Consider the following 12,099-nt stretch of genomic DNA (forward strand, 5'->3'; position numbering starts at 1 on the left):
TACATTGAACATAAACGCTGGCAAACTGCTGGCTTTGCCCTGCTCTGGTCTTGCTGTGGAGACCATGGACCAGCTAGCCTTGTTTTCAGTGCTGTCTTTGTGGGATACTGGTTCCCTGTGGTTTTTTGATGTCAATCACAGTGGGTGAAAGTTCTGGGGTGTACTGCCAGGATTTTAAGGCCAGGAAGAACAATGATCTTCATTAACTGGATGTGTTCCATAATAGAGACTATTGTGACTTTCACATTCCTTGGTCATCATTTGGGTGGTTAATTACCCTTGCTCTTAAGTAAACAGATAATTATGCCTTATTGAAGAGAGGATGTTGAAGAGACAAAAGATGGGATATGGGCTCTGCTTATCTCAACTACAGTAGCTTCTCATGGACCTGCCATGCAGGAAGAGGGCAGATGGCTAATATACTAAGAATGATGCTGCATCTCCAGGCCATGGGCCACCACTGAAGCTCTGCCTTGAACCTCCTATGACACTTTGAGAAGCCTGTCTCTGTACCTAGACAATCTAGGGTGATTTTTGATGAATCTGCATGACTCAGTGAATAGGGAATTGATCACTTGCCAGCAGGGCTGGTGTCACCAGCCAATGTGAGAGAAATTTGATGGGAACAACAAGTACTTGTTGAGGTGCTGGCACTGGAAGGAAGTGCCCTGGTGAGAGCCCTGGGAAAGAGGCTGGGACTGGAGAGCCTGGGTTTCCCAGCAGATTTAGGCAGCAGGATCTGGGCAGCCTCAAGATGGTAGAAGCAGAAAACCTTATTGCTCTTATGACTACTGTGCCATTATTCCTAGTTTTGCTTTGCATTGATGGTCATAGACTTACTCGTTTTAACTGAGATGCTGGAAACTGCTCCAGTGATAAGAAGTCTGTCAGGACAGAGGTGTGTAAGCTCATGCTGTGATTTCCCCACTTCACCCTTTCCAAAGCCCTCAGTGAAAAGAAAGACAGGAAAATGAAGAACCACAAATTCACACTTTGAAGAACTTCTCTGTTCACCTAAAATAAGGGGCAAAAGAGCCTGAGTGTGTTTTCCCATCCTCCCCAAGGCAGCCCACAAGAGTGAGGCTACCTTGAAGCTGCCCAAGCAGAGATGCAGGATTTGGGACAGTACAGGGGGTTAAGGAAAACTCTCCTGGATGGGTACCTGCATGTGACATAGGTGGTCTGTCTGTGATGTTGATTTGCTGTGGATTGCTTCTATGGTGCCAACCACAGCAGGGTAGTGCAAGCTGTGCTCCAAAAACCTTTGGATAAGGCAAATAGGACTGGAGCTGCTCTGAGAGGGCTGCAGCCCTGGCTGAGGTACACAAACTGTGTCCTTGTGGGGTGACGTGATAAGAGGTGACAACAATCCCTGCCAATTGTCAGCAGAGGTGTGCCACAGGCTTCACAAGCAAGCATGAAGTGAGTCTCTTGTCATCTTCCCAAGGATGGGAAAGCCACTGCCAGCCCCTTTGGCTCTCCATGGCTCCCAGCACATGTGCACACCACCAGCCTTGTGCCTTCCCACTGGCAGAGAGCCAAGCCACTTACAATGAGGGTACCAAAACACAGCATCCAGGAGGATTTTGCAGGCTCTTTCATTAACCTTGGCCCAGATACAGTTTGGTTTAATAATCCCTGCACAGATTGCCCAGATCAGGGAAGCATTTGCCTCATCTCTGAGATGAGAGACAGAGAAAATCATCAGGTATATTTTTTTCAGAAAACTTCATCATCTCTATGACCCATCTGACAGATTGGCCTAGGAAGGGGGGCAGCTGCCCTGTTCCATGCCAGACACAGCTCATATTCCTCCCATCTCAGGCACAGTTGCTGTGTTACTCAGCTTATGAAGCCTACCCTACTTTGGATGAGCCCATAGCATCTTTGATTTTGAGGTCAGTGACAGCTGCTGGCAAGCCTGCACGCCCTTATGCTGTGTTTACTTTTTAAGCAGCTCAATAAATACAAAGCTAACAGCTTCCTTGGGCTGCTTTAACTGTTTCACTATTCCTGCAGAGGAACTCAGTATGAATTGGGATAGGGCTCACAGCCTTCATATAGCTGTGGTTTTGCACTGGATGAGGCTTCATTTCTTCTGCTTAATTCTGGGTTTGATTATTGAGCCCTCAACAACTTAAGAGAAGACTGGGGGGACTTCATCATGATCTACAGCTTCCTCTCGAGAGGAAGCAGAAGGGCAGGCACTGATCTCTTCTCTATGATGACAGTGACAGAACCCAAGGGAATGGCATGCAACTGTGTCAGGTGAGGTTTAGCTTGGATATTAGGAAAAGGTTCTTCACCCTGAGGGTGATTGGGCACTGGAACAGGATCCCCGGGGAAGTAATGGCACCAAAGCTGCCAGAGATCACAAAGTGCCCAGTGCTCTTGGGCACATAGTGTCACTTTCTGGAGTTGTCCTGTGCAGGATCAGAAGTTGGACGCAATGACCCTTGTGGGTCCCTTCCTCAGAGATATTCTATTATTCTATGAATTTGTGATAATGGCTTTATGCTGGGCTCACACATAATCTGTAATCTCCTGTTACTCCTTTTCCTTTGAGAGATGGAGAGGATCTTTGCAACTTGCTGATGACCTTCCATAGCCTCTGCCCTTTGGGGGATGCTGAGCTTTTCTGGTGAGGTGTTTGCCCCATGCCATCAACAATGCACCCCTTGCCAACCCTGCTCTGGGCAGAGGCACCATGATATACCCTCCAGTCTTCTCCATTGGCCAACCCCTCCTGCTGCCTTGCTGGGAAAGCCTTAGCCCTGTGGTGACAGGCAGCTGGAGAGCAGCAGGAGGCCAGCAAGATATCATCTCTTTTCTGGGAGAACATGCTGTTCCCTTCTGTGAATGACTCAGGAGGAAAGAATTTAACTCAGAATGTCCCCCTTAAGAGCTCCAGCCCTTGTTCTGGCCAGATGCTTCTGGGAGAGGGATTTTGGCCAGCCAGGATGCAGAAGGAGGGCAGAGGGTGATTTTAAGGATGAGATGCCCCTGGGTAAGGGTGCTGAGAGCTTGGGTCCCCTTATTTCCTGATTTCTGCTAATGGCTCTGGCACAGATTTCTGTAGCTGGCTTACCAGGGAAGCTCTGAGATGGAGAGGTGGGAAGGAGAGAGGTTGAAACCTCTTGTAGCTCAGGCAGCCGGTGCAGGGCCCCAGAGGTGCTGGTACACATGGTGACAGCGTCAGCGTGCCTGGAAAGGCATGCCAAGCATTTGCAGCCTCTCTGGCATGCCAAGGGCTTGATGGAGATCCCTTGTTCCTCCTTGCTGTCCCAGGTCTGTATCACTTGCCCTAGGCAAGCTGCCCACAGCTGTCCACCCAGGGGCTGCAGGGACCTCCACGTCCGCTTTGCAAAGAGGTGTCAGATGAAGCTTCCTCTTTGTCATGTGACTGCTTGTGCCATCTTACAGGCTGAGCCACGCTTCCACATGGCTGGTCACCGCATGAACTGCTCTTGCCCAAAAGCACAAGCCAGTTGACAGGCTGAAAATCATGACTTCCCTGCCATAGCAGCTCTTTCTTCTACTTGCTCCAGAGCCATTATGTTCTTGTTTTGGCTCAGCAGTGGTCTGGGTTCTGTGAACAGCTGGCATAATTAGTGCTTTTGGTGCCACTTGCTCATCATGGGCATTGAAACCCTTTGCAAATTTCTCTGTAAGAAGTAGATCAGCATAAACGTCCTCTTTGGGAAGAGGAGAAGCACAGAGGATTAATTAACTTGCTTGGTATTGCCCAGCTGGCAATGGCAGTGATGTCAGAAAGCATACCCCGGTCCTGAGGGAAGCGGGGTTTCTTGCAGCAGGGTGCTCCTCCTCCCTGCTGAACACGATTGAGTGGCTCCATCCAGCAGCTGGCTAGTGCAGCCTGGTTGTCTGCTGGCTGAGTGATAAAGGTCCCATCCTTAAAAGCTTACAGCTCACAGTTGCTGATGCCTGGTTGTTTGTAGCCGCTGCCTGTTTCAAAGCAGCAGACGCTGGCAGAGATGTAACCAGGTACTAAAAATAGCTTGAGGAAGAGTTCCTGAAGCAGCATGAGAAATTGCAGGAAAGGGTTACATGAGAGGACTGAATTCACAAGAAATTGCATTTTCAATCAGTGCTCATTCAGTCTATCCACCTGGCATTGCCTGGAGTGCTGCTGCTGCAGAGGCAATGGGCCAGGAGCATTTGCTGCTGCCAGCTCCCTGTGTCCTGAAGACCTGATGGAGCATGTTCATCCCCATCCTTCCCAACTCTCACATGGGTCTTCTGGTTTGCATTCTTATCCATGGAGAGCTGATGGGGAAAGCCAGTGAAAAAAACCATAGCTGCTGGGTGGTAGGGAAGGACTGTGAGTCTTCAGCAAGGGACAGGAGGATGCAAGTCACAGCCACAGATACACGTTACAGCATTTTTTTTGGGACTGGTCTGCTAATGAGTGAAGCAATCTGCTTGGGAAGCCCCCATGAACTGACTGTGGAATCTGCAGTAGTTCAGCCCATTCTTCCACAGCACCCATCACATGAGGCTGAGCTTCTCTCCATGGCCATAGCCTCAAGAGGACTCGGAGTTCTGGAGTTCATAGCCAGGGAGCCAACCTGCCCTGCAGTACTGTGGGCTCTGCCTTCAGTACCATCAGCTCTTCAGGGGGAACAAATCCATTGTAGGGAAGGATTTTGCTCTTCCATGACTAAAGAGATTTAGATTTATTTTCCTATGTTTTCCCCTTCAAGGTGGGATGAAAATGCTTATTTGGCAAATCTAAAAGGTACAGGAGGTTATGTTCTTGCTTCCAACAGTATCATTTCATCCTTGATGGCTGCAGTAACGTACATGACTGCTCAGGGGGAAACCAACAGGAGGAGCAGGCAAGGGGAAGGAACAGGAGGAAACCCACATCCGAGCTCCTGCACAGGAGATAAAATGCAAGAGCAATGGGTGGACTGCCTCTGGGGGAGCACTGAAGGGTGGAAGGGAAAAGGAGGGAGGCTTTGGTTCCTGCAGTGCTGGAGCATCTGCAGCCTGAGCCTGTGGTTATTTGGTTTCTGCAAGTTTGACAGGCCGAGGAGAGAGCTGCTGGTGAGTCTGTGCTGTCACAAGCTGGACCCACACTTGATTTCTGTGAGGAAGGAGGTATTGCAGACAACACCTGGCCCATCTGCAGCAAGATGGATTGTGGTGAGTGGGACATCAGAAGCACTTTCCTTCCTGCACAAAAGGCACCCTGTGATGTGTGAAATACAGACAATCCCCTCTCAGTTGCTATTTCTGCTACCTTCTGTTTCTCTCATTTGACTTACTGGTGTAAAATCTTGCAAGCATTAAGTCTGTTGAACGGGGATGAGAAGTTTTAACCATTTCTTTACCTGAGGGACTCAATGATGGATGTCTACAGCTGCTGAGACAAAGCTTTTGACCGTCTCTTGCCGGCAGACACCTCCCAAAAGGTTTGCCAAGACCAGTCCTAACCCCACAAAAGTGGGAGCAGGATTTGTGGTGAATCTCTGGGCAAAACCAGGCTGTACAAAGTGGCTGCAGAAGTGAAAATGGCATTCAAAGGCCAGGGGTGGCAGGTTTAAAGCAGCTGAAGGACAAGCTTATTTTGATTGATGTTTATATCTGACTAACTTACCCCTGCCCTAAACAGTCTGCACTGCTGTGCTGCACTGAGCAGTGCGGGTGACATTTCAGCAGTACCAGGTGGGTAGGTGTGGTGGGGCATGCATTTGCAGGACACCAGCCAAAGCCCAGTATCACCCAGCTTGGGAAGTTCCCAAAATGTTCACTGGAGGAGTTTCAGCTCTTAGTCATGCTACCGTGAATGCTGGGGAGGTGGCCGTGTTTTGCTGAAGGCAAAATCATGAAATTGTGACCATATAGAGGGCAGAGGGGCAAGGTCTGGGTACCCCAATCAAGACTGAGGTTTCAGGCCAAAGCCTGAAGCAGAAAGCGCAATCCCAGACACAGGGATCTGGCCCTAAGCACCCCCATGATAAATGTAAGTATTCCACAAATAATAATACAAATGGAAATAATTAGTCCAGCCTGCTGGAATGGCCCTTGTACTACTGCCTGGCCCTGTGGGATGGACAAAGGAACAGAAGGACTTATTCACCAAGAGTGCCTAAGAAAGGCTCAGAGAAGGAGAATCAGCCAGTGAAGCTGAAGGAGATCAGGCTCTGGGGATGGGGCTGCCTCAGCCTATGAGCGCAAGAGGAAACTGAAACTGCCAGCTCTCTCTGGCTGCAGCTGCAGCTGAGATGGTTGCCCATGGAACACTGAGGGAGGCAGGAGTAAGGAGCTGAACCAAACCTTTCTGTATTTGGGTTTTCACTGTGGCTGCAGTCTGCTGCACCAGCCTGACAAATTCCCAGTACAGCCTCCCAATAGTGCAGGAAGATGATGTGTGGGTGATGTCACTGTGCCAGGGTGGCCATGGCTGTGTACCTCCAGTGTTACCAGTGCCCACCAGGAGCTGGGGTCCTGTCTGTATATTTGAAGGCTTTACCTTGCCCAGCAGGAAAACTTAGAAAAGATTGTATGGAAAAAACCCTCTGGCCTCTCCTAACTTTTGGGAACTTGCTATCTCTGTACTGGGTTTTTTCTGTATTTTTTGGCAAGTTGTTTCATCCTACAATAGCACATGAATTCTGCCATGACAGCTGATCACTAGTGTAATAAATAAACAAGCCAAATTCCGTAAATCAAAATTTAGAATTTTATTTCGAGACTTAAATTCAGTCTCTAACAGCCACAATTAAAAGGAACAGCGTCGAACCCCGGGTTTCGGCACTGGGTGAACACAGAAAAGGACTCTATCGCTCCATATCTGTCCTGTTCACAAAGTGTGTCCCGAGCCGCTGGTTTTTATACAGTCTTTTGCTGAGAGTGGAAGGCGACCGTAGTGCTTTTGCTTCTCAGTCGCCTCATTAGGTATTCATGTTCAGGTCTCCGGTCAGTTGAATAGGTTCTCGAAGTAAAACAATGTCATGATTGCTGGGTCCGGAGATGGTTTTGGTAATGTTAAACTGGGCCGGAACAGATAAGATATCTATCTTCTCTTAATCACTGGGTCGTTACAGATCCATCTCCGGGGGAGACACAGTCTATCTCATCATCTTTCCCATTCTTTGAGTTATTGGTTATCCTGAGGCTTTTCCTGGAAGGGGCCCTCCTTGTCTTTCAACCCTCGTGTCCCCCTCTTACAGTTCAGTTTTTTTTTTTTTTAACCCCAAATACATTTTAGGTTTTACAGAGCTTAATTCCAACCGAACGCAAATTAACTTTATATTACATATCACAATAACTAACGCGAATTAACTTTAGGTCACATATCACACTAGGTAGGAGTCCCACTGGAGAGTTATGGCCTGGGCAGACAGGACTGGTGAAGGGAGGGCAGTGAGGGGACACTGCTGTAAACGGCATTTTGTTTTCAGGAGGCCAAGCTGGATCTCTGTTAGCAGCCCATGGGCACTGTTTCCAGAGTGCTGCATGGCAGATGGGCAAGTCAAGCTTTTTGAGGCTGGGGATCTAATCTGAAACCCACAGGAGTGGATTTGGGAGTGGGTTTGTCAAGAGTCCTTGTTCTCTCAAGAGGCTGGAGATCTCCTGTGTCAGGCCAGGTAGTGGTTTGCATGTGTCATTGGCTTGGAGGCAGCTCTTTGTTGCTGCCCTCTTTTCTGCTTGCACTCCTTTCTCTTCCCCAGGCAGCAGAGCATGCTGCAGCAGGACATGGGTAAAAACAGCCAGTGCAGACTCCTGCAGAAACCCAACAAGCGCAGGCAGCTGGGCTGTGACATTCAGTCCCTTCCCAGTAGTGCACTGCTGCTGGCCCCATTACCAACACAGAGGGCTCACAGGTGCTCCCTGCTTGCCTGAAGCACAGCCAACAAATTAAACCTTAAACCATAAATTACAGATGTTTTTTTGCCTGTGGTTCCTGGGTCTGGTCAGATCAGCTTAAAGGAACTTGGGGTGGAGAAAATCCTTTCCATTAATCACAGTCTTTTTCAGGAAAGCACTGATCTTTCACCTACAATCCCTCACACCTTGCCTGGTGGAGCAGCAGCTGTCAGCTCTCCATCCCTGTAGCTCTTGAGAAATTGCAGAGCTGTACTTCTATCCAGTAAACAAAGTCCAGTTGTGTTTGTCTTATGTGATCCATTGTTGGGGGTTAAGTTTTCCTGTGGAATTTCCCGCCCCCCCCCAATAAATTGCTAGGAGACTAAATACTGATAGTTAAAGGATGCTTAACCCGTACAAAAGGAGTGGATCACTTAGTTTAGCGGGAGGAAAAGGCTCCCGGGAGCTGAGGGTGGTGGTTCTTTTTCGGCTCTCGGTTTTCTGGGAGGATGGTTGGGCGACTGGTAGCTGTGTGGATTTCCACGGTGTGAAAAGTGCATATTATATGGCTCTATGCAAGATATTTACTATATGTATTATGTTGTATTGATTGTTAATGTTGTATTAATAGTTTGATAGTATGGTAAATGTAGTTTTGTAGTTAAAATGTAGTTTTTATGTACCAACCACAGGAAAACGTAAATCTTTTAGAGAAAAAAAATTTACTACTTCCTTATCAGAAGAGACCAACTCCTCCTGCCTCGCTCAGCCCTGTGGACGCCATAGAGATTAAAAGAAAAAAAAGTGATACTAACCAGAGACAATTCTTTGTTTGAATGGAATTTATGCATCATGTATGAAATGTATGAATATTCAACAGGCTATTGCTTTTAAGAGATAATCCTTTGTTAACAGGGGTCCTTCTCCGGAGCTTTTTTGCTCGGGGAGGCACCCAGACGTCTGTAACTTTGTTTTTATTGTCTCGTATTGTCCTAACTCTAATTGTTCAATTTTTTTTTACTCTAATTCTATTTTTATAACCATCTTATTTACTATTAAACTTTCAAAATTTTAAAAACAAGTGATTAGCGTTTTTTCACAACGGTTAATGAAGGGGTTCGGTCCTGAGAATTCTATCATCTGTTGGAGCGCCCAGGAATTCGGAGTTTTTTGCCTGCCCTGCTGGATTTTGGGTCAGCTTGGGTCCAGCCGCCACAGCTTCTCCAGCACTGCTCATTTTGCCTGCCAGGACACCCCCCTGCCTGCTGGGGACAACCCACCATTTCCAGCCATCAGTGCCGGAGGTTCCACTGTTTCAGTTTGGTGCTCTTGGGGTCCCAAGAGATCAGACTGCCCGGGACTTGTGAGACAAAGCCCCTCGGGGTTCTTGGTTCTGTTTTATTATTATTATAATTGCTATTGTTTTTTGTCTGTCCTGTTATATTTACTAGTAAAGGACTGTTATTCCTTTCCCCATGGCTCTGATTGAAAAGTTTTTTTTTCAAATCTTTCGAATTATAATAACACGGAGGGAAGGAATTGGAATTCCCCATTCCTAGAGAGGCCCTGCCTCTCCCTAGCAGATACCTGTCTTTTCAAACCAAGACACCCATCCATCAATATAACTGCTCAGGAGTAACAGAAAGTGCCTGGCAAGGGAGAGGACTGCCCAGAGGATGACTGAACTGCTGGGGCTTTGCTGGCTTTGCTGCTGCCCCATGCCAAAACCCCCCAACGCATTGTTGTCCTTCTTCTCCTAACTCCATTCTCATAATTACTATTTTTGACATTGAGAGGACTGAGGATAGAGCATGGAATCTCTTTCTGTGCAAGACACCTTTAAAGCATGATGTTTCCCTGCTACTTCATAAAGCACTGTCCTCCTTTAGTGGCCTGGCTTTTTTAGTCCTGAATAAGACACATCCTCTGATGAAATGTTTTGCAAGTAAGCAATAACTAGAACCATGTGCATTAATTTGAGCTACCACAGGCATGTAAAAATGGCACAGACCACACCATGCAGACAAAGCACGGGATTAAGATTGTTGGTGAGGAATATGTAAGTTAGATCATTGTACTGGGTTGAAACTGGGTTGGTGAGAAGTGGTTGAATTTTGTGAGGTTTATAATTATTTGATTCAGGGTCTTTGTTTTCATATAAATGAAATTTTGCAACCCTCCCGCAGTAAGAATAATACTGAATTAGTGAACTTTATAACAGTCCACTGCTCCCTGTAAAAGGTTCAATTCTTAGCTGCTTAGCAAGGAAGAGGAAAAAATAAAAATGCATTAACTTTATGCTGGAATGTGTGTCCTCTGGATTCTGGATTTGACAGCCCAAGATGGAGAAGCTTACTCTGCTGCTTCCTGTATTGTACCAGTTTGATAAATAACAGGAAGTGCTTGTTCTTTTTAACTGTCAGTCTGACACTTAATTGTACATATATGTATATATACACAGTGTACACAAGGGAGAGTAAGGTGTTTGTGGATTCAGAATGTTTGTTGCCTATTTGTTTTTTGTTTTTGTGAATGTTTTTGGCAGTGGGAGAAACTGCCTGCATGAGCAGATCCTCAGTGTCCTAAATGCATCTCCTTTGTCTTGGTGAGGAGGGTTGCGTTGCATTGCTATTGCAGTGACGCCTGCATCTAAAGCACCTTACGTTGGTCTCATGCCATTGCTCAGGGGAAAATGTTCTCAGGAAGTGCTGCAGGGTCACCTGGACTGCCATGCAGCCAAAGGACCAGCCTTCCTTCTGTATCTGGGAGCACAGCTAGTTGCAGGTTCATTCGGGACCTGATAGGATGGGGGGCTGGAAGTTCAGGAAGTGACTCAAGGAGGTCTGCAGGCGTAAACAGTGTGGGAATGAAAGGCTTGCCAAGATAAACTTGATGCTGACATCCTATTACAGGCAGGAACTGTATCAGGGAAGCTGATCGTGGAGGAGGTAGAAGATGCCAAGTAACTCAAATAGCCTGGAATTACTCCCCTGCTAATTAAGAGGAATGCAAAGAAATGCAGTGAGGAGTGAGGCTTGAGGAAACCTATTGCTGCTGTGAGCTTGTGGGAGTATTCCCAGCCTCTGAAGGGATCATACAGCCACCCATTGGGGAAGGGTACCACAGTCACCTCAAATCCCCTCTCCCTGTGGTAAGGGAACATATATCAGATGAGAGCCCTGGGCTAGCTCTGGACTTGCAAACATAGATTAAAACTAGTAGCATGTATCAATAACCTCCAGTAATAACTGCCAGTCAGATTTCTTCAGTAAATTATAGACTTGCTCTCTCAAGACCAGCTTCAGCCCAAAGAGGCACAGATTTGAAGCAAAATTTTTAAATATCCAAGGGAAGTAATTGGGTTTAAATGGTGAGAGACACACACAAAACCAGATTTTATAACAAGGTAATCATGATGGCACCAGCCAGATAAATGAGAACACTCCCACCAAGCAGACCTGCTTGGCTTTGACTGTCAGCCTGATGAACAAGAGGCATATTTTTTGCAGTGAGAACCACGGAGTATAATTGTCTCTTACACAAGACTCTAGTCATGCTTTTACTTTAGAACAATTAGAAACCAGAGATCTCTTGCCCTCTATATCTCTTTGGTGAACCAATGCTCACCTCTCCAAACTAAGGAGCTATTCCTGATCCGGAGAAGCCTGAGGCCCACACATAGGCAGACATTCGGGAAGCAGAAGTGGGAGGTTTGAGCAAGATGCCCTGTTGCAGCCGTGCCTTGGCAGCTCTAGAAAGGCTGGGTCCCTTCTAGAGAGAAAGGATGCATGTTGTTGGGTGTGTTGTGCAGAAGTGTGGTGGCCTGTGTGGCTTTTAGCTCTGACCTTTATTTAAATGAAATGCAGAGTAATTTGTATCTTAGTGGAGGGGTTCTGTCTCATTAGTGTGATTAAATAGATGGCAGAGCATTACTAAGTTCATTGTCAGAGAAACTGTTGCTTAGTAATTTAAACCACAATTATCTCGTTATTATTTTTTCTGTATAATGATGGTGGCTCTGTAGTTACCTGCAGTTCATGGCCTTGCATTCAAACCTTGATGACTGTGATTGGATTTTGAACACCAGGCAGTGGCCCGAAAAAGTCATCAATGGTAAAGTTGAGTGAGGGGACCCTCCAGGACTTTCAGCTGCGTTTGCCTGATATTTTTGGTGCATAGGAACAGAAGCATAGGATGTGCGGTGAGCTCAGGCATACAGCCCTACGAGCCTCCTGGTTTCCAGGGCTCTGCAGATGCTCTGCC

Source organism: Hirundo rustica, chromosome 12 (genome assembly GCF_015227805.2).
Source record: "Hirundo rustica isolate bHirRus1 chromosome 12, bHirRus1.pri.v3, whole genome shotgun sequence".
In the NCBI taxonomy this organism is placed as follows: Eukaryota; Metazoa; Chordata; class Aves; order Passeriformes; family Hirundinidae; genus Hirundo; species Hirundo rustica.